General features: G+C 42.6%; 1 pseudogene; it reads left to right on the top strand.

The window, feature by feature from the left end:
- The window catches only part of LOC148896224 (uncharacterized), a 32,305-nt pseudogene extending 5,765 nt beyond the window's left edge, over positions 1-26,540 (top strand).
- Positions 26,541-27,127: the final 587 nt, after the last annotated feature.

Here is a 27,127-nt window from a genome sequence, read left to right on the forward strand (position 1 = left end):
CTCGGCTGCTGCTTCACATAGAGCAAGCGCTCCCCAAACTGCCATATGGGAGCAATAGCGCCTTTCTTTATCATCCTTTCTTTTATGACTACTGTTTGTGCCTGGCTTTGTTGTTCAGGAATAATCAAATGTTGATAGTATGGTTCAAATGGACCATTAAGTATGTGAGAATGCTCTATGGAAATGGAGCAGATAAGAGAGCAGGAGCCAGGCAGTCTGCCACATTCAATCGCCAGCCTAGTGGTGGTGCTAATTTGATTATAATATAGTCATCTCCAAAGATTAGAGCGATTCAATTAAATATTCTAATTAACCTGAAGTATTAGGCAAATGATGCTAATTACAAATATCCTCCAGAGAGTAGGGTGGATGAAAGGCTCAGCTCATGACAGATACTTCAGCTCATAACCACATGTCCTATATCATAGACTTGGCAAATATTAAATTCCTGGGTAATTTACTACAGGTCCATTTGTTTAATGGCACTTGCATTTTGTTTGAAATTGTAATAAACATGTGCACTCACTCTTAACTTCACAGGGAAAGGAGACTCTTGGGGTAGCTTAGGACTTTCTGTTTACACAGATCCTTAGAACATTCACTCTCTTCCACACATTTGCGATGTAACACGAAAATGCACACCCACGGTGTTTGCCTCATTAAACTCAGTGTTTGGACTGAGTGTTATATTGCAACATTATCTGCAGGAACATGTGCACAAAATCGTTTTCAGCAATTTTCTAAAAACCTTGATTAAACAGGTTTAATGTTATTTATTAATAATAATATTCAACTGTTTATTTTTTTTTCTAAACCCCCAGCCTTGTTTGCACAAGGATAAAACAGCTTGCCTTTGTGTAAAATCATGAAATCATCATTTTTGACAAAGGTTAGAGTGAAAAGCAAACCTATCATGGCTGAGAACATGTAGGTGCCTTCAGTGATTACTTTATATTCATAGTTTTTCCACTGCGAGGTCGTGCATATCATGTGCATAATGCTGGCCCTCAGCATGGCATTATATTCACTCCGAGCAACGTGTTTCAAGAAGGTAATTTTCTTACTGCCCAAAAAGATCAGCCGCGCACCATTCACAACAAGGACAGTGTATGACATGTCCTCCAAACATTTGTTCTCCGGACACAACGATACTTTATTAAAGGAAAATGGGATTTTGCAAATGTTTTTGACATGCAGACAGAGGAGTGGAGAATGAGGGTGATCGAGGTGAAGGGGGAGGTGTTGTAGAAGAAAGGGGGAGGCAATAAAAAGTTGGTGATACAACTCACATGTATTGAATCTCTTTTTCTTAAAACGATTGCCACTAAAGATTTAGGAAAGTAAGATTGTCAGGTGCTTGCTTCATGCCGAGGGTTCGCAGGATTTGGAAAGGGAGGTGGAGAGGGGGGTTGCTTTTCTCTTCGTCAGTGCATTTGAACTACAGTGAGACCTCAACTTACAAACACCTTAACTTACAAACTTTTCGTCTTACAAACGTCAAATTTATGAAAAAAATCTTATAATAAGCACTATTTTCATAATACACACCCACCACGGCTGGCGGAGTGATCTTCGGCGGAAGCACACGACCGAACAGCACCAACAGTCCTTATGGAAGGTGACTCTCCTTCCATAAGCCATCAACGACCATCAAAAAGGTAAATAAAACTTTATTTTACAGCACAGTTTATTTATTTAATTACAGTCCTCATGCAATTCCCTTTGACCTTCGACCTCCAACGCCATTCCATCAAGACATAAATGACCATAACAAATGTAAATAAAGTGACTTTATGATACAATGCAGTGTATTTGTTTCATTGCAATACAATAGCACATTTATTATACATAGAATAAGGTATGTTGTGTGTAGTTTTAAGACTTATTTAGTTGAAAAGTATATTTTATGGAAACCCGGGAACGGATTATTCCCATTTTAATGGTTTCCTATTGTTGAGATACACACTTTTCGCCTTACACACTCTGTCTGGGAACCAATTAAGTTCGTAAGTTGAGGTCCCACGGTATTTGTATCAAAAGTCCAGAATTAAAGACAACCAACCAGTCATGAATTGTGCTGCCCCATGAAGTTTGATAGCAAAGAAAACAATTTGCTTATTTTTTTATTGGAACTGATCTATTTGGTCCCAAGACGATTCTCATTTTCAATGTCTAACAACATCAAGTGAATACAAATATATAAATCAAAATAAATTATTGAAGCTATAAACTGACAACTACAAAAAACAGTCCGTTGCCATGTGAAAATAATGCCATTGACATTGCATGATGAAATGAAAATCGTTGTAAAAATGATGTATTAATATAAAGGAATTTGTTGTGAATCAAATGCATTTCGGCTTTGGTAGCAGAACCTCCATTTTTCCCTCTGCTGTGTGTGTAATGGTGTGCTAATGCACAGGCTCCTTTGTAAGAGACAAAGGCTAAATGCTTGCCTTCCTGTGTTTTGTCCCCCTTTTGCACTGTGCAGCCAGAACACCTCTGAGCGTACTGAATGTCTGCGCAAAGCTTGATACGGCCACTGAATTTACTACTATGGGACATCATACGAGTGGGTCTAAGCCAAAAGGGATGATATCAGCTTTTGTTTGAGCCTATGTGGAGAGACAGTTATAAGTACTGTACACCTATTTCATTAGGAGAACCATGCTGTTGACCCAGTGTATTAGCCTGGGCATAATCCTGGCGGATCTGAACAGGCTTCACTAAGCCTCTCATATGGATAAGTCTTCCCCTGAGCCACCATGACAAGGCCGGAGTACAATAGAAAAAAACCAGGCCATGCTAACACATCATTATGCTTTGTCACACAGACACAGATTATAAGTGAGGTTGTGTTTTGTTTGTTTATTGGCAACATTACTGTCAAATTATTGCTCTTACTGGAAGAAACTGCAGGGAAGCACACACACACACACACTGTAGCCCAACATTGAAAGAATAATACAAAGACATCAGGAGGAAATCCATTCACGGAAAAGGCACATTGACATCATAAAACCCCAACCATGCCACAAATGGGTGTACTGATTCAACATTTGGTGTCTTTGAGGCATCACAATATACTTTACATGGATTCTTGCTGTTGGGACAAGATTGGTCATTTAGCGCTACATGAATAAAATCACTATTCTTGCACGCCGAATAACGCAATATATCAATATCACTGTCATGTATCTGATTTACCCCCTACCCCAACCCCTTTTCAATTGCTGCTGTGGACTGCAAATTTCCCCATTGCGGGACGAATAAAGGTATTCTGATTCTGATTCTGATTCTGATTCTGCTTCTGATTTGATGAGATGTTTTGTCATTTTACCCTTGGTGCCTCATCATCACATACAGTATCTCCCCTTTCACATACAGTGCCAGTCAAACCTCTTTTACATGTCACTCATCTGTGTGAAGGGAACTGACATGGAATGGGGGACAAATGAGACCTTTCCATTCCCGTCACTGGATCAAGGAGTACATTACCAGTGCAACAAGGCAAATTTAGCAATCAAGTTTGTAATGATATGAGCAAATCGTATTTGCATGTTCTAGTTCTACTAGTGATGCCTGGCTCGTATAGATCAAAGGATGCGCTCCTGCAAGTCAGTCTGATGAGAGCCTACGAGAGCCACACATGTCAATTGCCTTCTCCCTCCAACCAACACAGCCGTCCTAATAAAGAACCTCAACTCTATCCAGAAGTTGTATCATTTACCGAACCCGCTAACACAAAGCAACACATGGTGTCAGAATTGGTCTGGAAGACAAGAGGACGATAAAAGAACTTGGAACGGAAGATTCCACGGAGGAAGGACATTGAGCACAACCCACGGCAGAAAACGGCAGAAATGGAAACTTTACGTCCACCCACAGCTCTGCAGACAAAGCATGAAGGACATCTTGGAATTGAAAAGTGCAAGAAAAGAGCACGACAACTGATGTACTGCCCTAGAATGAATCAAGACATCACAGATCAAGTGTCGAGATGTACAATTTGCCTCAAATATCAAGCAAATCAACCGGCAGAACTACACCCACACCAAGCACCAGAAAGACCATACCAGAAGGTCGGTGTTGACCTGTTTTCGTGTCAGGGTAAAGATTATCTTTTGGTCACAGACTACTACTCCCTGTATCCAGAAATTTGCAGACTGCAAGCTACAACAGCAGAAGCAGTGATAACAGGCATGAAGGCCATATTTGCTCGAAACGGGATTGCAACGGGATTTTGTTATGCTTAGAATATCTTGTTTTCTATCCTTTCACCCCACCCCAACTCCATCCCTTTTCAATTGCTGCTGTGGACTGCAAATTTCCCCATTGTGGGACGAATAAAGGTATTCTGATTCTGATTCTGATTCTGAAACCAAGTGTTTTCTGATAACGGTCCACAATTCGCCAATGAGAAGTTCAGAAAATTTGGAAAGGAGTGGGACTTTAAACACATAACCTCAAGTCCACATTTTCCACAATCCAATGGGTTGGTGGAAAGTTCTGTCAAGACTGTGAAAAGGCTGATGTGCAAGGCAACAGACAGTGGAACGGATTTCTACCAGAGCTTGCTGGTGTATCGCACAACGCCGCTCGAGTGTGGTATGTCCCCGGCCCAGCTACTCATGGGATGTGTGCTGAGATCCAACTTACCCATCCCGGAAAACCTGCTAAAGACAAAGGAAGGGGAGAAAGTGAGGAAGATCAAAGAACAACAGAAACAAAAACAAAAGTTCTACCATGACAGAGGAACACGGAACCTACCTGAACTACACACCGGTGACCAAGTCCGGTACAAAGACAAAACAGACACATGGTCACAGAAAGGGACTGTTCTGCGTCAGGTCCAACCAAGGTCATACAACATTCAGACAGAGGAAGGTGCTGTTTTAAGAAGAGACCGCCAAGATCTTCTCAAAGAACCAACAATAGCAAGTCAACGAACAGAGACTGTAACAGAGACTGTTGTAACACCTCTAAATCCAGGACATGCTATCCGAAAATCCTCAAGGAAAGTGAAACCACCTGAGAGACTGATTGAAACCATTTAACATGTTTTTCTAAGTGATCATGGTGAAAAAAATAATGGATGTATCATGTGATAATGAATGTATCATGTGAATGTTTCATTTATTGTTGGAAGGTTTGGAAAGACTTTATTCAAGTTTAAATTTGCTAATTACTGAGATAATTAAATTCATTACATTTGTTCAAAGTAAATAATTCAATTAAGAAAGGGAGATGTAATGATATGAGCAAATCGTATTTGCATGTTCTAGTTCTACTAGTGATGCCTAGCTAGTATAGATCAAAGGATGCGCTCCTGCAAGTCAGGATATTAAGGATATTAAATATTTGGTGATTTCTTTTGGTTCCACTAAATATCCAGCCATGTTTCAAGTACTAAGGATCACCTCGTCAGTTTGCTTTCAAGTCATGCAATGAGTGTCTAAGTTGGCATGCAATGGGCTCAATGGAGCTCTCCAATTCCTCCAACAATGCTTCTGGTGGCCCCGGCTGAGCCATGATTGTGGAAGTCCTTCCACACCTGTCTCATCTGCTACAGAAGGATGTTCTCTTACCATCCTCCCATGGAATCTCCCAGTTAGCTCTGCCCGGGAGCAATTGTGCACTTCTTTCACCCTCTCATTGCACATTGTGACACGGCTCGCACCAAGAACACACTGCATTTTTACACTCATCCCTTCATATCCACCTGACTTTATTCCAAAAGCAGGACCATTCCTACTTCCATTACAGTTTCAGTAGTGTGACTGATTGTGCACACTTAATAGTTTGGAGGTATATATTGACACGCATCGACTCGTTTCATGCATTTCAAAGATCAGGTGTATTGACACTGACAATTGTAAATGACACGTTTGCCATTAATTATGAGTCGATCACGTGTGACGATTGTTATATATTTTAATTTAGTCTAAAATACCCTGTGTGCTAAAACAAAAGTCACTATTTTATTTGTGTTGTAAATTGCTATTCAATGATATGCTCTATTTTGATATAAAGATGACTTTTCCATAACATACTGCTTCACATACCTAATGATCACAAGCTATGATCGGGTGGGATACTGGTTTGGTCGCAGTGAACATGTCTGATGATGTTCACTGCTGTACAAAGAATGAGGAAAGTTTGTGTCCTCAGATTCATGGAAAAACAGAGGAAGCCTTGGTCCTATGCATCTCCTACAACCTTGACCCATCTCCCTGTCAATCAATTTGATTTCTCTTGTCTGCCTCCTTTTAATGGAAACACGGCCATGTTTAATGTGGTTGACTGATTTCTAAGATGATTCAATCCATTCCACTCTCTGATCTTCCCTCTGCCCTTGAGACAGTGGACATTCTGGTCAACTACAGCTTCAAGGTATGTAGCATCTCCATTGACATCATTTCTGTGGTGATATGCCAATTAAGTCTTAACTGATTGCTGTCTCCTGGAGGCGGGTTGGCTTTGGCCAATCATAGTGATCAACTGCACTTGTGTAAGCCTCCGCGACAAATGCCTGATGTGCCCACTCTGGTTTGCCAGTCGTCGTGGATGAAGGGTCAAGGAATCCTCTCCATTCTCAGGCTGTGAAAATCAGCACAGACAGTAGGTACTGTATATCTCAACCCACCATACAGCCTCCTAGAGCCTACACCTTCCATGGGTTGAATATCCCACAACCCTCTTACCTCCTCGTCTGCAGGCTTGTTTCTGTTCATGAGCTCCTATTGGTATCATTCCTTACAGTTTCCTTTTCAGGAGCAAGAGATCACTGTCCCATCGGTCCCTGACCCTCTGCCATTCTCCTGCCATTTCGATGGACTGTCTAGAGACAATGGCTTGAGGCAACTGGTTTGGCCATCCACCCGTGACTTATCCTTACACACTGATTCCTGGAAGCTCGTCCCTGTCACGTTCCGGTGACGACAGTGGCAGCTGACGAGTCAGAACGTTAATAGTTGGGGAGGATCGCTAAGCAGGTGACAGAGACATTGGTGCTGGCAGGTAATTTGTTAACAAAAGGCGCGGGTGCGAGATAACGCGTACCCAGAAAAAATCTTGTTGAACAAAAAGTGACAAAACAGCAAAGCCAGTGGGTGAACGGGGGCGATCCGTCCAACCTCACTCGCTCGGGGAAAGATAAAAAGGCACACGATGGTGCAAAACAGCATACAATCCAGAGAGTAATAACTGACGCGATCGTGGCTAATAAATACCTCGGGCGAAGCAACTCTTGTACCGATAGCAGTTCAAGGCACGGGCGAGACGCGAGGCGTAGTGTCTTCCGACGCTGGATGAGTGCCAGCGTCTGGTTTAAATGTCCGTGTCTGTGATGAGGGAATTGACAGCAGCTGTCAATTCCCACCCAGCTGTCAACTCGCTCGTGACAGTCCCGTTTCATATCTCTCCTGAAGTCAAATTCCTCCAGCCTGCTCAGTGTTCCTTTCTTCATACACCTTTGGTAACGGCGTGAAAATGACACTGTGTCTCGACTGACAGACAAATATGTGAGTATAAGACCATGGTTGATGTGGAACCTGCCAGAAAAACACAAGCGAATGGGAAATATTTGGTTTAATCAAGACTTTACAGCTGACAGTCTAGCGGACTTGTTTCCTGGATATAGCAGTAGGTAATTGTTGTTTTTTTGGGGGGAAGGGGGGGTTGCTGTATGTTTATATTTGTAAGACCTTCTAGTACCCAAGTGTGTCACTTGAGCAAAGAAATACTCTTGACTGTTTAATTAATGTGGTCGGTCTTTGGAATGTCAGCCGTCATCAATGCCTTACCCAAAAAAAAGAATAAACAAATAAATAAAAAGATAACCCTCAATAAACAATCATGTCTAATTAAACCTTGAGGTAGAAATCAAATCACAGAGAATGTGTCTCCTATCGACTCTTTTTGTTATCAAGACAAGGCAATGTATTATTGAAAAAAGTTGAGTGTTAACTGTTACGTGACACATCTTTTTCTTGCCGAGGTTAATAGTCATTTTCATTTGCTGGAGTTTATCATCTCAATTAGGGTCCACCTTGTTTATGGTGAATTTTAATGAAGAACAGTAAAAACATGTTTATTATTTCCGGATGTTCACCATGGTCCTGTGAGGAGAAGAACTAGTACTGGGTGCAGTTAATGGAAGCAAGCTGTCCAACTAACACTGCATCACAGCTCTGCTCAGCAAATGCAAATGTCAAGTGACACTCGACAAGTCCTTGATTAAGATTTAACAGAGAAAAATGTGGTACAAAGATATTAGCCTAACTGAGATATATCAGTGAGCGCTCCTCAGGGTGCTCCACCTTATCACCTCACGTACAATACTGCAGCAGGAGACCATTATGAGCAGTGTGAACCAACTGAAATCCTAATCAAGCAGGAATGATTGCATGTATATAATCTTTTCAGATACTGATCTGCATGTGAATGGAGAATGTGTCCATAAATAATAGTTCTTGCTGTTATGTTATGTTACTAAAACAGAAAGTCATTTGGAGCCGCCAGAAAGACATTTGGAGCAGTGTGTAGATGACAATGAATCACATCCAACAATAATTATTTTTCTGTGTATTCTAAGACATTGTGATTGTTCACTTAAATGTTAGTTAAAAATATTCAGTATGGACAAAATAAAGTTCAGGAGTGAATACGTTTCCCCAGTGGTGGGCCGTCAGAGCCAGCAAGGCCCCTTCTCTGCTGGCCTAACATAATCAGACATCATTATCATAATTATAATAAAAGTCAATTTCATTAAAAAAGTATTTTTTCTAAATATATATATAATTATTCTACATACTGTTTTCTTGATGTTATATCCATTTGGTTATGCTCCTTTCAGTGTTGTAGTTTTAGGTCAGAGTTTTTAATCCAATCAGAATTCAGCTAGTTTGTGTCGCCAGGCTGTATGACATCTGACCGACGCCTTCAGAATCAACAGTGAGGGTGTCTGTGCGCTGTACATGAACGGGCACATGTCGTTGATATACAGTTGCGATAGCCAATCAGATCACGAGTTGGCACAGTAAGGCCAGCTAGAGGGCCTCGCGTTGAACATGATGTACGCGTCCTGTGATTGGATACTCACTTTACCTCAGCCCTCAGCGGAGGCAGCGCTATGCAAATCAACCAAGCTGACAACAGATCAGACCCGGAAACTTTAGCAGAAAAACCAAGTACATCTACTCGCTTTTTTAACCCACAATGGCTGAAGGAGAGGACAACTCGCTGTCGCATGTAGGTAAGCCTATTCTCAAGAACAAATGAAAAAGATTTGTTTACTTTTAATTTCAACAAATAGTTCGTTTTGTGAACATTGTGTTGTTTTTCTTAGATTAAACTGACATTTTGTAATTTAGCGTAAAATCTTGTTAAATATTGCATATTCTTGGTGGACTTAATAAAACTTTGTGGACAAATGATTTTAAATTTCCTTTTATTTTTAAGTGTTTGCAGTATCACGTATAGTGACAAGTTCTAATTGATGATGCAGATTTATTGATGTGTAATTGCTCCGGAAAATCGACTGTGTTGTAGACGATTAAGGTGATGCCACGCCCAGTACTGCGTGCGTGTGCTTTTGTAAATGATATCTCCAGCCGTTGTGTCATAAATTATGGTATTACGAGGGATATTTGTTCAAGTCGGACTAAGCAGGACTTCACTGAAGGCCGAGGTGTGAAATGCACGGACCGCCACTGAGTTTCCCTATTCACAGTGATAACACTTTTGATAAGATTGTTGGAATGTCAGTAAGATGTTTTCACCACAAGCAGCATTTATGAGGTATAAGGAGAAATGTTGTGTCGTATGTATGTATGTATGTATATGTGTGTGTGTGTGTGTGTGTGTGTGTGTGTGTGTGTGTGTGTGTGTGTGTGTGTGTGTGTGTGTGTGTGTGTGTGTGTGTGTGTGTGTGTATGTATGTATGTATGTATGTATGTATGTATGTATGTATGTATGTATGTATGTATGTGCCGGGTGTACTATATTTAAAAAATACAAAATTATATAACAAGCAATTGTTTTTTTTCCCCAAAGTTTACTTCAACACCATTTCCACACATGCTGGAGGGAAAAAAACATGCACCTTGCTGCTCCGAGCTAGCCATTTTCTATTACATGAATCTGATAAGCCTGGTGTGAGGGTACATTACATGTCAGACCACCACCACTTAGATTCAAAATTATGACAGCAGTGTTCATCAAACTCTCTGAATCAATCTTTGTAGAAAACAATTTATTGATTATGTTAGGGGTAGCATGGTGATCGACTAGTTAGCACGTCGGCTTTGATTCACGTGGGTTTGATTCTTGCTCTGTGTTCTCCTCGTGCCCGAGTGGATTTTTTTTCGTGGATGCTGGTTTCTGTCCACATTCCACAAACATGTGTGAAAGGTTTATGGATCACTGTAAATTGTCTGTAGGTGTGAGTGCCAGCGTGAATGGTTGGTTAGTCGTTCAGGTCTTACCCCGCCTACTTCAGGAAGTCAGTTGAGGTTCACCATTCAAGCGACCCTCGTGAGGATAAAATTACAAAATCAATGGATTTACAGAGAATGAGTTCCGAAATCTCAGTGAAATAGTTTTATAATTGAATGAACTACAATTTTCCTTTATATTCGTGGTCAGAAAAAAACTCTCTCATGAAACAAATTTACGTTAATGCCCTGCGTACTCCGATGGCTTAGTAATTTTGCAGTCTGCTACCAACATCTGCACTGGAGAAATCGCAAATGGTGGAAATGCCGCACTGATGGTCAGCATTGCTTCTATCAGCACCTCCCAAATAGCCGCCATTGCCAACCAATCTCACAGCTGCAAATATACTCTGAAATTTAAAAAATTTAATTTGTCAACATGTTTCTATCATATGCTCCATCACTGTCCGAGTTGGTGGCAGGGGCCAGAAGGCCAGGCGGGTAGAATGGTGGGACGTCAGGGAGTAGGGGGAGTGCTCCTAGACCAAGGCAGCCGTTTTCAAATGGGAAGACGGCGCTGTTATTAGGGCCTCACGTTTGCTAGAATTGTCTTGGACAGCCTAGAAATCAGATTATTAACTCTGATACAAGACACACTGTCTCCTGGCAGGGATTAGCATGACAATTTTGATATGGATCGATAAACAATCTTATCCCTTTCCATGCAATCTCCCAAGGCTTCATTAATCTGTGTGTATGTTTATGTCAAGGTATTAAGACATCCTAGTGTAACTGTCATCCCTGACACACACACACACACACACACACACACACACACACACACATGCACACGCACACACATTCATCTTTCCCATTTTCATCACCACTTTTCTATTATTACGATACTACATAGAGGTTTATTAAATGAAATTCGCCCTCTACTTACAACAGAGAAAATTCTCTCATGTCCTCAGTATATCATCTAAAGTCCCAACTTAAATTTAAAGATCACTTCCTTAGCAAAAACACCCTGCATCATCATTACTGTTACCTTAAAGGACAACCGATGTCACTTTTTTGTTTCCTAACTGACATCAGAAAAACGTTTTATAGCATCTAAAATACCCAAAACACACAGTATGACATTTTTATTCAAATGCAAAAAACAATAAAAATGACTTAAAGTGTCCAAAATCTGCAAAAAATTGAGTTGCGAATTGGGCATTTTCAGAAAGTCAGTTCGTGACGTCACGCCAAGACGTCTTGCATTGCTGGAGAATAAAAACAATGGATTCAGATTCGGAGAATATGCTTTCTTGTGACACATCCAGTTATGAATATGATTCAAATAGTTCTGAAGAAGAAAGCATACATGTTTGCAATCGATTGAAGCATTTATTACGTGTCATTTTGAGGAATCAGGGATGGGAAATGTCGCACCCAAGGGAGGCAGATAATAGCGACAAAGCCGTGTAGGGAATTAGTCGCCTCCTTTTCCACAAGCTGATAAATGCCTTCCATGGAGCTTGGTCGCCCTCTTCTGGCGGCTTTTTGGTGCAACACGAGGTTTTCAGACTAAACAAGTACAGCAAAATACATTGACACAACGCTGCAATGTGTCTTTTTTTCAAGCCATCAATGACCATCACGAAGGTAAATAAACGACTTTATTATAAAGTACAGTTTATTTCTTTAATTATAATACCATAGAACATTTATTATACATAAAGTAAGGTATATTTTCTGTAGTTTTAAGGCTGAGAAAATTAGAAAGTAGAAAATTGTGTTTTATGGGGACCTGGGAACGGATTATTCTGATTTTAATAGTTAATTAATTTTTGGGAATACACACTTTTCGCCTTACACACTCTGTCTGGGAACCAATTAAGTTCGTAAGCCAAGGTCTCTCTCTCTCTCTCTCTCTCTCTATATATATATATATATATATATATATATATATATATATATATATTGTGATGTCACGAGAGGCTGTGTCCTGGAGGGCAAATACATCCCCCTAAGATGGCTCCACCCAGAGAGAGTCTGGCCCCATCTGGTGAAAGGCAGCAATTAAAACCACACACCTGCAGCTGATCAGGGCGGGATTGGCAGGCAAGGCTCTTAAGGCAGAGAGCCTCTGAGTGTGGAGCTTGGGGAAAGACAAGCTCGATTGCTGTGCTCTGTGAAGAAGTTGATTGCTGCGTGGAACTCATTGCCAGTTGGGACCACACGACTGGACACTGGATTTGAACCTAGCTAAGGTGGCTAGGCTACATGAGGAGGACGTCAAGAGGGGTGAAGCCTAGAGACTCTTGGAAAAGAACTCCGTCTTCAGTTTTACCTCAGAAGAGACTTTATTTTGATTTAAGTATTGGAAGAGACACTATTCAAACCTTTGTTGCTTGTGAATCCCCCCTGAAACCTTTGATTAAAACCTTTGTTTGTATCCAAACCTGTCGTCCATTGCACTTCTTGTCCTGTCCCGCTGACAGCCAGCCTCTCATGATATCACATTATATATATATATATATATATATATATATATATATATATATATATATATATATATATATGCGAACGTATTTGGCCGCCTTGAATCTTGCAACATTTCAGACTTCAAACACAAATACAGTAAAGTCTCGTTATATCGATACTCAAGGGAGTCCGAAAAAATATCGATATAACCGGGACTATCGATATATCCGATCCTGCGCCGAACTGCATTAAACAAAAGCCGCCGAAAGAGGGCAGCCAAGCGCCATATAAGAAACGGAGCTGGCCATTAGCTCCCTTTTTTTTGGGAGATGTTCCCCCAAAGTTGCCTCAAAATGGCACATATAATTCTTTAATGATTGTAAACATGTATGCTTTAATCTTCAGAACTACAGTGTATTTGAAACATATTCATAACTGGATGTGTAACAAGAAAGCATATTATCCGAATCTGAAGCCATTGTTTGGATTCACAAGCAATGCAAGACGTCTTGGCGTGAAGTCATTTTTATTTGCATTTGAATAAAAAATGACATCGGCTGTCCTTTAATACACAGTATGGAATGTTAATAACTTTCAAAATCATCGCGCTTCAGCAGACAAAACAAGAAACATTGTTGCAAAAAACAATTGCATTCATATACAGTACAGTGGGCATGTACATAACACAACAGGGAAACTGCAACGCTTACATCTTACTGTATTATGTATACAATTTAAAAAAGTCATCAATCTTCTTCTGCTTCCCATTTTTACCTTTTAACACAAACACTTCAATCTCGTCTGCTACACACGAGCTAGCGTCTGAAAATGAAAATGGCTCTGCTCTACTACCTGAGGAGGATTTTCCCATTTTCACCTTGGGGTTTCCAGACCATACTCCGCACAAATGTTTCGGTAGACTATGCCAGCCACCTGGTTATAGCGCTCCATGTAGGCTTCCATGTAAGCTTTCCCTGCCAGCATCTTACACCCTGCAGTTATGTGTTGGATTGTCTCAGTCGCCTCTTTTCACAACCTTCACCTTGGGTCTTGCCTGGTGTGGTATATCCCTGCCTCTATGGCTCTGGTGTTCAGGGCCTGCTCTTGAGCAGCCAGGATGAGTGCCTCTGTGCTGTCCTTTCGGCTAGCCCTCTCTAGCCACTGATCGAACTTCTTGAGATCAGCCACTTCAGTTATGGTTCGGTGGTACATGCCGTGTAGGGGCTTTTCCTCCCATGATTGTCCCTCTTCCAGCACCTCATCCTCTGCTCCCCATTGTCTGAGACATTCTTTGAGTACATCATCCGTTGGATGTAGTCATTGAGCTTGGATGTTTCATCCTGGATAGTGGCTCTCACACTCACACTCACTTGTCCCCGGCCTCCTTCCTTACGGCGTGTGTACAGTCTCAGGGTGCTGGATTTGTGATAGAACCCTCCATGCATGGTGAGGAGTTTTCGGGTCTTAACATCCGTGGTCTGAATCTCTTACTTTGGCCACCTTATTATTCCTGCAGGGTATCTGATCACTGGCAGGGCATAGCTGTTTATTGCCCGGGTCTTGTTTTTGCCATTGAGCTGGCTTCTTAGGACTTGCCTCACCCGCTGGAGGTATTTGGTCATCGCCGCTTTCCTTGTTGCTAGTTCGAGGTTGCCATTGGCCTGTGGTATACCGAGGTACTCGTAGCTGTTTTCAATGTCTGCTATTATTCCTTCAGGGAGTGAGACCCCTTCAGTGTGGACTACCTTGCCCCCCTTAGTCACCATCCGACTACATTTCTCCAGCCGGAATGACATCCCGATGTCGCTGCTGTAGATCCTGGTTGTGTGGATCAGGGAGTCTATGTCCCTTCCGCTCTTAGCATACAGCTTTATGTCATCCATATATAGGAGGTGACTGATTGTAGCTCCATTTCTGAGGCGGTATCCATAGTCTGTCTTGGCGATTATTTGGCTGAGGGGGTTCAGTCCTATGCAGAACAGCAGTGGTGAGAGTGCATCACCTTGGTATATGCCACATTTGATGTACACTTGCGTTAGTGGCTTGCCATTGGCTTCAAGTGTGGTTTTCCACATCATCATTGAGTTTGCAACAAAGGCTCTCAGTGTCCTGTTGACCTTAAACAACTCCAAGCATTCAGTGGTCCATGTGTGTGGCATGGAGTCATATGCTTTCTTGTAATCAATCCAGGTTGTGCACAGGTTGGTATGTCGGGACCTGCAGTCTTGTGCGACTGTTTTCGGTCAACCAGCAGCTGATGTTTGGCACCTCTCGTATCTCTACCAATGCCTTTCTGTGCTTTGCTCATATATTGATCCATGTGTCCACTTATCTGAGCTGCAATGATGCCTGACATAAGCGTCCATGTTGTGGAGAGACAGGTTATTGGCCGATAGTTGGAAGGAACTGCACCCTTTGTGGAATCCTTCATGATCAGGATTGTTCGCCCTTCGGTTAGCCATCCTAGGTGAGTCCCATCCATCAGCAACTGGTTCATTTGTGCTACTAGGCGCTCGTGGAGTGCTGTGAGTTTCTTTAGCCAGTAGGTGTGGACCATATCCGGGCCTGGTGCCGTCCAGTTTTTCATACCTGAGACTTTTTCTTGTATGTCTGCCGCTGTGATGGTAACTGGGTTCTGTTTAGGGAGGTTGCTGTGCTCCTCTTTCAGATTCACCAGCCATTGTGCACTGCTGTTATGTGCGACCTCCTTCTCCCATATGCCTTTCCAGTATCTTTCAGTTTCCATCCTTGGAGGGTCTGCTCTGCTGTTAGAACCCTGCCACTGAGCGTACACTTTCGCAGGTTGTGTTGCGAACAGCCTGTTTATTCTTCTGGCCTCATTCTCATTCGTGTACCTCTTTAGGCGACTGGACAAGGCCTGGAGCCTTTGTTTGGCAGTTTCGAGTGCTTCAGGTATGGTTATCTGCATGTACCTCTTGTGTATTGGCCTTTTATTCACACCTCTCTGGGTCTCCGTCAATTGACTCACATCTTTCCGAGCCGCCTATATATATATATATATATATATACATTACTTTGTTTTTCATTTGGTAGCCTATCTTTAGGATGCACTAATTTTTGCCTTAACGTGTTTATCGGTTTGAAATAAGTAGGAATTTTATGTTGCCAAAGGACTCTTTGTAGAAACTAGACTATATATATATATACACCTCAGCATACGCAGACTTTAGTTCGCTGACGAAGCCTCTTGGATAGGAGGCGAAACGTCCGAAACCTTCAAATTTGTACAGATGACGGCTGAAGAAACCTTCTCATCGATATATATAAAGTCTCGTTATATCGATATCGGATATATCGATAGTCCCGGTTATATCGATACTATTTCTATGCACGCACGGAGAAAAAAATTACATGCAAACAGGGTCGGATATATCGATAGTCCCGGTTATATCGATATTTTTTCGGACTCCCTTGAATATCGATATAACGAGACTTTACTGTATATATATATATATATATATATATATATATATATATATATATATATATATATATATATATATGACCCGGACGCAGAACCTAATTAATCGTGCGTGCATCATTACGAAACACGAGTCCAGCCATGTCATGAAAGTGCTTTTAGTCATCCGATTGTCCTCCCTTGGCACTGAAGCACTCTCACTGCTTGTGGAAACTTTTTAATGCATGCTTTGCTTTAACTGTCTGTGTAAGCTCTCAGTCGTACAGGAGTGGTCCATCGATGAGAAGGTTTCTTCAGCCGTCATCTGTACAAAAGTGAAGGTTTCGGACGTTTCGCCTCCTATCCAAGAGGCTTCGTCAGCGAACTAAAGTCTGACTGGTCGTATCAGCCCCATTTATATATCCCTAATGTCCAGACCTGGTGGCGCCGGACACAGCTATGATAGGTCCCTACTCTCAGGTTGGGGGGGGCGCGGGACCCCCCCCTGTGGCCCCACTGATTGTTCCTACATTCCTGACTAACGATTGGCCTATTACACCCACTCCCCCCGGTATCACCTCATCAGCATAACTAATACCAACTAGCACTGAAGGTAGAGAAAAGGAGTCAAAACATATCAGGAGAGCACTCACTAACTGTGGGTACCCTCAGTGGTCATTCAACAAATGTCAGAAAGAAAGAATAGCGAACGAAACCAATAATTCTCAAGATTCTAAAAGGAGAGGAGTAGCAGTACCGTACATTGCAGGAGTTTCTGAAAAATTACAAAGAGTCCTTTGGCAACATAAAATTCCTACTTATTTCAAACCGATAAACACGTTAAGGCAAAAATTAGTGCATCCAAAAGATAGGCTACCAAATGAAAAACAAAGTAATGTAGTTTATTCCATACATTGTAAGAATGAAAATTGTAAAGAGCAGTACATTGGGGAGACTCAACAAATTCTCAAAAAAAGACTTTATCAACATCGCAGGGATAATACTAGTGGGCCTCAATCGGCAGTACATTTGCACCTAAAAGCTAGCAACCACTCATTTGACGACAATGAGGTTAAAATCTTAGCGAAAGAACATAGATGGTTTGAAAGGGGGGTAAAAGAGGCGATTCTTATAAAACAACAAAATCCTTCATTAAACCGGTCTGGTGGTGTGAGGTTCAATTTGGATCGTTCATACAATAGCCTGCTCAGGCAAAACAGGTTAGGCAACTTTCGCAATGCTGATGAGGGTCGTTATGCTGATGAGGTGATACCGGGGGGAGTGGGTGTAATAGGCCAATCGTTAGTCAGGAATGTAGGAACAATCAGTGGGGCCACAGGGGGGGGTCCCGCGCCCCCCCCAACCTGAGAGTAGGGACCTATCATAGCTGTGTCCGGCGCCACCAGGTCTGGACATTAGGGATATATAAATGGGGCCGATACGACCAGTCAGACTTTAGTTCGCTGACGAAGCCTCTTGGATAGGAGGCGAAACGTCCGAAACCTTCACTTTTGTACAGATGACGGCTGAAGAAACCTTCTCATCGTTGCTTTAACTGTGTTAAAAAAAATGGTGGGAGGAAATATACACTGGATATGCTATGAATCATCACAATCAACATTTCCCCTTGAGGTTTCCACTGCCCTACATTATAGGTATATTATTTACTAAACTGTAAATAATATTGTTCCATGTCCATTTACAAAGCAAGGTGTGTGTTAGGTAAGTGGATCCAAGTGACTAAGTGCTTGTGGTTTCTTCAGAGTGCTTTTAAGTCAGCATGCAAAATACTACTGGAAGAGGAAGGTTCAGGTTCAAATACTGAAATAGCTTGAAATGAAAGGGCGCACTAATGAGTGCAATGTTAGGTCCCGGTTTTGCAGATTTGCTCAAAGTGACCTTTGAATGTGCAGTAATAAGAATCAGAAAACCTTTATTTGTCCCACAATGGGGAAATTTGCGGTCCACAGCAGCAATTTGAAAGGGGATGATGTGTGGGGGGGGGGGGTTAAGGATAGAAAACAAGATATTCTACGCATAGCAAAATAAAAATGTCAACTGTATACTGTAATGGAGGTGAAGGGGGATGCATTCAACACCTGCCCTATTACAACTAGCATACTGAGGTTTCACTGCCTTTACAGCAGGGGTCTCAAACTCAATTTACCCGGGGGCCGCTGAAGGCAGAGTCCGGGTGAGGCTGGGCCGCATCAGGATTTCCACAAGAAAAGCACAGATAAAACATTCCAATGTTCTTAAAATCTTTATTTTTAACACACACAAAATGAATTAAATGAATAAATGGAAAAATGAATAAAAAATAAATTAACCAGTAATAAAATAAAATTAAAATTTCGGAAAAGCCGGCATTATTTCCGAGGAGCCGCACGGCAAAGAAAGTAACTGACAGTGAGGAAAGCGAACCTGCCACGTTGGATTTAGCGCAACTGTTCGATTCTGTTACCGGTAATGTGCTTGTTTTTACCATGCCGACGCCTATTGAGCGATGATTACAAAATGTTCTTACTTTGTCATTAATAAATAAAGCACTACCAAACTCAGTTTTGCTCCCGATCTGTTTTTTAAATACGCCTGTATGTTGTGGTAAGGCGGACGCCCGTATGGCAGTAGAGGATATGTACCGGTATATAAAACTTGCGTCCTTTCATCCGGTGCGCCCAATGTGTGTGTTGCGCAATATTGAAGGCACCAGTGCCTCCAATATTACGGAACAAAGCAACACTCGATAAGTAACTTTAGTTTTACTCTGCTTTGTATACCTGTTTGTGACTGATTTTATATTAATACTTTGATATGTAAACTTGGATTCCACCAGAATGTCTTTTTTCGTTTCAGGAATACTGTGTTTGTTTTTAGTAAGTTTTACCTTGATTTGCACCTTACAACGAATACATTGAAATGTATTCGGTTGTATTTATTCAAGTATATGCTTTTCAAATAATTTATTTTTTTAACAGAACAGCAGAGTATAATTTGTTTTTTTTTTCTGTTTTGTTGTGTTTATTTCACATCTTCTGCTCAGGGGTTTATTTGTTGTTTTGGTACGTGGACATGCTGTGCATTTTGGTACTGTTATCATTTGTTTTATCAAAGGTTGTTTTAAACCTTAATAAAAAATGTGAACTAAAACAGACATGAGGTGTGTTTTTGTTTTTAGACATAGAAGGCAAATGTAAGTACAGTATACATGAATATATGTTTTCATGGAACATTATAAATTTGAGTTGGTTAAGCTTAAATATGAAACCTAATTTTAATTTAAAAATTAAGAAAACATCAGAGTAAACTGAAAGTACTTCTTTTAGGTTCAGGCAAACTCATAACATTTAAGCTCAATCAAACTCATAACTTTTAAGTTCAGACAAACTCATAAAATTTATTTACACTACTCAAACATTTTGAGTAAACTACTTGAACATTTTGAGTTAACTGTACTCAAACATTTTGAGTTAACTCTACTCAAACATTTTGAGTTAACTGTACTCAAAAATTTTGACGTAATCAGTTGCCATATAAATTTTGAGTACTTTCAACTTGTTGGGTTTTACAGTGTATGTAATTCCACTCTGTGTGAGTCTCGAGTTAAACTTAAACTTTCAGTTGGCGGGGCAGTGGCGCATGCGCACTTTCAATCTATGATGTTATTAAACATCAGATAATTAAAAAGGTGTATACATGGCAGAAAGATCTGGATAGCTAAGGCAGTTATTTTTCTCTAATCGTATCGGATAACGAGAGTTATCCGAATTTCTCAAGTACCGGGTAAACGCACTTACTGTTAAGTTTCAGTTTCACTCGTGACGTGCCTATAATAAGTAAGAACAAACACACAGCAGCTCTCTGAGCGCGATCGGCCAGGATAGACAGGGCTACTGACATGGCACAGGCCGGATCATAAATCACAGCGCCTTCTTCATTTCTGAGCTGAGAGCAGTGGAGGACTATAGGAGCTAAGTTGAGTCGTGGGCTTCGCGGCTTCTCCTCCACCCAGCTGACTGGTGGAATGAATGAATGAGTGAGCTGTAGTATATGCCACACTGCCACATGACGTTGCGGCAGTGTCGTAAAACAGGGTTGTTGATGGCAAGATGATGTTAGTTGAAATAAATACCTTGCACAGACAAGTCGACTCCTCTCGTTCCTCCGACATAACATTGGCGACGAGGATGGGATTCCACGCAGCACCCCTCCCCTCGTTTCTCGCGCTCCCCGGTGAGCCACCAGTCCCGTGGTCCCGTTGGTATGACTCGTTTACGACGTATCTGACGGCGACCGGACTAAACGAGGCAAGCGACGCACGGCGAACGGCTATGCTAATACACAGCTTAGTTAGTGAGGGGCAGCGCATTTTTCGCTCTCTTTGACCCGCGCAGACATACGGGGAATGTGTCATTTTATTGGCCCGACATTTCGCCCCACCTCAGAGCGTGATTGTCCGGGTCGCGTTGGCATGCCAGCCGCCTAAGGAGAGTGGCATCACCGACCCCTGACGCAGATCCGGACCTCTCAAACAACGACGATGACCTTCCTGTCACACCAGTGGAACACCTTGAAGAGCATGGTGAACCAGCCCTGCCGGTGGGACCAGAGCCTCGCCAGCTCGCGTCCGCCTTCGCCCGCGATATTTAAATGACTACATCACAGACTTCTAATGTTCTGACCCCAGCCAGTGCTTAGCCTATTGCGTGGCAGAATAACCCACAAGGCTAAGCGGGGAAACCGGCAGTCTACCCGGTTTCCCTAGTTAGAAGAGTTTTTCTGGTTCCTTCAGGGAAGGGGGTAAATGTAGTATATGTCACACTGCCACATGACGTCGCGGCAGTGTCGTAAAACAGGGTTGTTGATGGCAACAAGTTAAGATGATGTTAGTTGAAATAAATACCTTGCACAGACAAGTCGTCTCCTCTCGTTTCTCCGACATAACATGAGCGAAGCACTGGACAGCCTGACCGATGTGCCACCGGTCAGAGCCTTTTACCCCACCCTGGTTTGTTCAGCTCCACACACCAGTTTCATTCATATGAATCACGCGGCCCGCATTAACATTAATCTTTCATGTCAAGGCGGGCCGCAAAATATTATTTCGCGGGCCGCAGTTGGCCCGTGGGCCGCAAGTTTGAGACCACTGCTTTACAGGAAGCAGCCTGTGCTTACACATAAATATATATACCAAGCAAAATACCGCTTTTCAAAACGTGTCCCAGAGAGCAAAGCAATCTCACAGCGTCTCCACATCTAATTATTTTGTTTGCAAGGATATTGTATTTGTTTGCTCTCAATACGTCTGTGTAAGCTCTCAGTCGTACAGGAGTGGTCCAGCGATGAAAAGGTTTCTTCAGCCATCATCTGTACTTATTTGAAGGTGTCGGACGTTTCGCTTCTTATCCAAGAAACTTCGTCAGCAAACTAAAGTCTTACTGGTTGTATTAAGTTTCTTCCTGTCTACTTGATATCTAATTTAAAACAGATTCCTATCTTATAGACAGTGTACTGTCAGTGTCCAAATACCTGACATGTTTCGGCGTCTACTTCCGCCTTCGTCAGAGTGTTGCTATGGGGGCGAGACCTACCTGTCAGATCTGACAGGCAAGTCACAACTCTCCGCCCCATAGTAGACAGCATAGGATCAGTCACGTACAACCTCTCCAAAGCACTATCGGAAATAATAAAACCGCTACTGGGACACACGGACCAACACTGCGAGAACTCAAAGCAACTCGCTACAGGACTCGCTACCATAAAATTACAGAAAGACGAAATGTTCATATCACATGACATCATCCAACTTTTCACCAAAACACCAACCAAAGCCACCATTCAGATAGTACAGGACAGACTAAAAGCAGACAGGACACTCAAAAAAACGCACAAATCTAACAGCACATGACATAACCCAGCTACTTCAGTTCATTGCCACATCCACATATTTCCAATTCAGGAACACCATATACAGACAAAAAAGAAGGGTTCGCCATGGGGACCCACTCTCTGCCATCTTGTGTGGCTTCTTCATGGAGGACCTGGAACAGAAAGCTCTGGCAATAACAGCCCCGGAAACATACAAACCCACACTACGGAAACGATATGTGGATGACATTCTGGAAAAAAATCCAAACAGGACATACACAACAGCTTACGGACCACCTCAACTCCATAGACACCACAGGCAGCATCAAGTTCACCCATGAAGAGGAAACAAACCAATCCATCGCCTTCTTGGACTTGAACATACACTACACGGACAACGGAGACATTAAAATAAAAGTACACAGGAAACCCACACATACCGACCAATATCTCCTTTGGACATCCGAACACCCCACATAAGTTGTCAGTCAGAACATTACATGAACGCACCACAATAATCACGGACCCGGAGGACAGAACACAGGAGGAAAAACATACAACACGCACCAAAAAATGCCAATATCCTCAGTGGGCAATAAATAAAGTGCAGAGCAGATCAAAAACAACACAAGACAGGGGAGAAAGAAAAAGCAAACAAACAAGAGCATAGAGTAATGGTAACATTGCCATACATGAGAGGGATCACAGAACGCATACAAAGAGCACTGAGGAAACACAACATAAACACACCGGTCAAACCAAACACAACTCTCCGACAGATCTTGGTACACCCAAAGGACAAAATACACCCGGAAAATAAATGCAACTCAATATATGAAATCCCATGCAAGTCATGCAATAAATCATACATCGGGGAGACAGGAAAATTCAATACAAGAAAAAAAGAGCACAAGAACAAGTGTGAGAAGGAGACAGCAACAATACAAACAAGAGCAATAAAAGAACAACCACAACAGGAACACCACAAATCAGCCATCACAGACCACTGCAAAAGAGAAAATCATATCATGGACTGGGAGAAAGCCAGAGTCATCCGCACCGAAGAAAACAAACATCAGCGCTGGATCAGGGAGGCCATTGAAATCTGGAAGCGAGGACCAAGGACCATCAACAGGGATGAGGGAGCCTCCATGCTCTCTTCTACCTGGAGCAGTATCCTGGAGGGACAAACGGACAGCGGGGGGCGTGACTTGCCTGTCAGATCTGACAGGTAGGTCACGCCCCCATAGCAACACAAGCTGAAAATGGCGCGTCACAACAAAATCCGTGACACTGACGAAGGCACCGACAGTACACTGTATGTAAGATAGGAATCTGTTTTAAATTAAAGTCTTACTGGTAATTTAGGCCCTATATATATCCCTACTGTCCAGACATGACGGTGCCGGACTCTGCTATGACAGGTCCCTGCTCTCAGGTTGGGGGGAGCAGAGGACTACTCCCTGCCGCTCCACTGATTGTTCCTATTTGTTTAGTCTCCCCAATGTACTGCTCTTTATAATTTTCATTCTTACAATGTATTGAATAAACTACATTACTTTGTTTTTCATTTGGCAGCCTATCTTTTGAATGGACTAATTTTTGCCTTAAAGTGTTTATCAGTTTGAAATCAGTAGGAATTTTGTGTTGCCAAAGGACTCAAATTCTCAAAAAAAGACTATCAACATCAGAATCAGAATCAGAATCAGAATCATCTTTATTGCCAAGTATGTAGAACACACAAGGAATTTGTTTCCGGTAGAACACGCTGCACTAGTATCATCGTCAAAAAAACTGCTCATCGCAGGGATAATACTAGTGGGCCTCAATCGGCTGTACAAATGCACCTAAAAGCTAGCAACCACTCATTTGACGACAATGAGGTTAAAATCTTAGCGAAAGAACATAGATGGTTTGAAAGGGGAGTAAAAGAAGCGATTTTCATAAAACAGCTAAATCCTTCTGTTGGGGTAATTCGCAGGAAGTACAAAATGTAAACAAAGATTAGAAAGCGATGTTTAAAGATGTTTGTATCGCGAATTACCCCAACACCTTCTTTAAACCGATATGGTGCAGTGAGGTTCAATTTGGATCGTTCGTACAACAGCCTACTTAGGCAAAATAGGATTAGGAATACTGATGAGGTGATACCGGTGGAAGTGGGGCATTCAGGCCAGTCGTTAGTCACAACAATAGTAACAATCAGTGGAGCGGCAGGGAGTAGTCCTCTGCTTCCCCTAACCTGAGAGCAGGGACCTGTCATCGCAGAGCCCGGCACCGCCATGTCTGGACAGTAGATATATATATATATATATATATATATATATATATATATATATATATATATATATATATATATATATATATATATATATATATATATATATAGGGCCTAAACGACCAGTAAGACTTTAGTTTGCTGACGAAGTTTCTTGGATAAGAAGCGAAAGGTCCGACACCTACAAAGAAGTACAGATGACGGCTGAAGAAACCTTTTCATCGATGTTTGCTCTTAAGCAATTTAATGAAGTCAAAGAAGTTCACAGTACTTCTTAAACTCCTAAAAAATAAAGAAACAACAACAATAATAAAGCAGCTCATTTAACCTCCCGAAAATATCTATTTCATTGTGTGACTGAATCTTGTTGATGAAAGTTTCTTTATTTATGAGTTGATTCAACTGTATGAGTTGAAACGGTATCATAGCCAACTCATCAATTCGCATGTCTACTGTAAATGAACACATAGTTATAGTATAGATATCTGCTGAGTAAATGTGATTTCCATTGCGTTGCTTATGAATGCAGATATTTCAAAACTGTGGGAGGCTTTGACAGAAAGGTCAAAGATTGTTTTGATTCTTTATGACTTGCCTAGGGAACAGCATCTTATAATCCACTAAGCACGTCTTCATCAACGTCCCCCTCTGCCATGCTGTGGCTTGCAAGGGGGAAAAACAAAACATGATGGATGTAATCTGTGTAAAGCCTCTTTCCCTGGAGCAGAGTAATTATGATCTGTGTAAGTCATACACATATCATTTTAATTATTTATTAATAACCCCTCAAAAGGAAATTGAAATGTAATCAGCTTTATTTACGGTGGCAGCATGATGGTCAGCAATGCTTTCACTAGCTGTACAAAAGGGACTGCAGGTTGAGTCAGCAGGTGTTTCAAATATGCCATTGGTTAGAAAAAGTTCACACTGTAAGCACAAATTTTGTACTGACGACAGAATATTTTGTAAATGTTTTTTTTTTTCCTTTCCTGTCCTCAAGGGAAATACAACTTTTACTCAAATATATGCGGGAGGAGAGGGCACACAGTTGTGCACCTCTTATGCTGGAAGGTGGAACTGGTGTTCAATGTCACGTTGAGAGAAGCACACCTACACACTCCTTCCTACATTCAACACGTTTGTGCTTTTGTCCGCAGTGGGAATCAGACCAAGACTCTGGCTCCAAAGCTCAAGTCGCAACTACTGCCCCGTTGCCAAGCAACTGATGAGGTATCACCTCATCAGTATTACTAATCCTATGTTGCCTAAACTGTCACATCCTCGTCTACGTCAGGAGCGCGCCCCTCCCCTCCTGTCTCCTCCTCCGCTGCTCCTTGGAGCGGTCCCCTCCCTTCCCGGCTCACGCACCTGTTCCCCATTTCCTTAATTATGACTTCTGGCTATAAAAGCTACACTTACTTACACTTACTGGCGTTGTCGGTGTATTTCTGGAAGTCCCCCGTCACCCCTCCGCATGCAGGTCTGTTTACCGTTGCCCTCCATCCTTGTACTTGACCTCCTGTTATGTTTGATGTGCCTCACTAAAGACTCTTTATTGGAATCACTGTCTCCACCGTCTATTTCGGATCCGATCCTACTACCTTCCGTCGTCCCTCGAGGATTGTCACCACTCCTCGAGTGGACGTGACATAATACACCGATCAACCATGGATCCCGCCGGTGGAAACAAATTCGTATCTGCCTTAGCTCATCAGGCGGAGCGTTCGAGCCAGCTGGTGCAAGTGATCGCGTCCTCGCTGGTTCAACGCCTACAGGAAGTCAAGACACGACTCGCTACCCTGAGTACTCCATCGACTTCCGCATCCAGGCTGCCCGGAGCGGCTACAACGATCGAGCGCTGAGAGGAGTGTTTCGTCACGGACTGAGCGCCGCTCCCAAGGACGAGCTGACCACCCGCGATGCGGGCACCACCCTCAGCGAAATGATCGATGTAGTCATCTCCCTCGACCATCGTCTCCGGGAGCGGCAGCGGGAGCAAGGCACCCAGCGGTCCGGCGGACCCGGACACGAGCAGCGGACGACCACACCAGACGGCGACTAGCAGGCGCGACGGCAGGAGGATTTCCCCGATCCGCTGCAGGTGGGGAGCGGGGGCGATCGAGCCAACCCCGAGGGTCGCCGCACCCAAGGACCCCAGCCCAAGACCTCCAGCACCCGCAAGTCTCCGGCCAGACGGCGACTGCGACGGCCATCGGAGGCATCGAGGACGGCGCCCGTCACGCGATTGGAGTTGGACGGCGAATTATTCGGCCCGTCCAACTCCCAAGCTATACGGGCGCTAGTGGATTCGGGGGCGGACGGGTGCTTTATCGACCCCCAACTGGCCGAGACATTGGGTTGCGGCACCGAGGACCTCGAGATGTCTACGGAGATCCTGGACCTTGACGGCCGACTGTTAGCCCGGGTAATGCGGATCACCGCATCCCTTAAACTCCGGTTATCAGGCAACCATGTCGAACACCGCCAGTTCCCCTGTTGGTTTCTAATTCCTGTTTCTCATCTGGTTCGGAGTTCAACGAAGTTCTGTAATGAAATACCAGCGGGGACGATGGATGGTGAACAGAAAAACTACTTTATTCTCGTAAAACAAAAGGAGCACATCTCTCATCGGAGCGGGGAGCCAAGAAG

The sequence above is a fragment of the Hippocampus bargibanti genome, linkage group LG06 (genome assembly GCF_051943395.1).
Source record: "Hippocampus bargibanti isolate YZ-2025 linkage group LG06, ASM5194339v1, whole genome shotgun sequence".
Lineage (NCBI taxonomy): Eukaryota > Metazoa > Chordata > Actinopteri > Syngnathiformes > Syngnathidae > Hippocampus > Hippocampus bargibanti.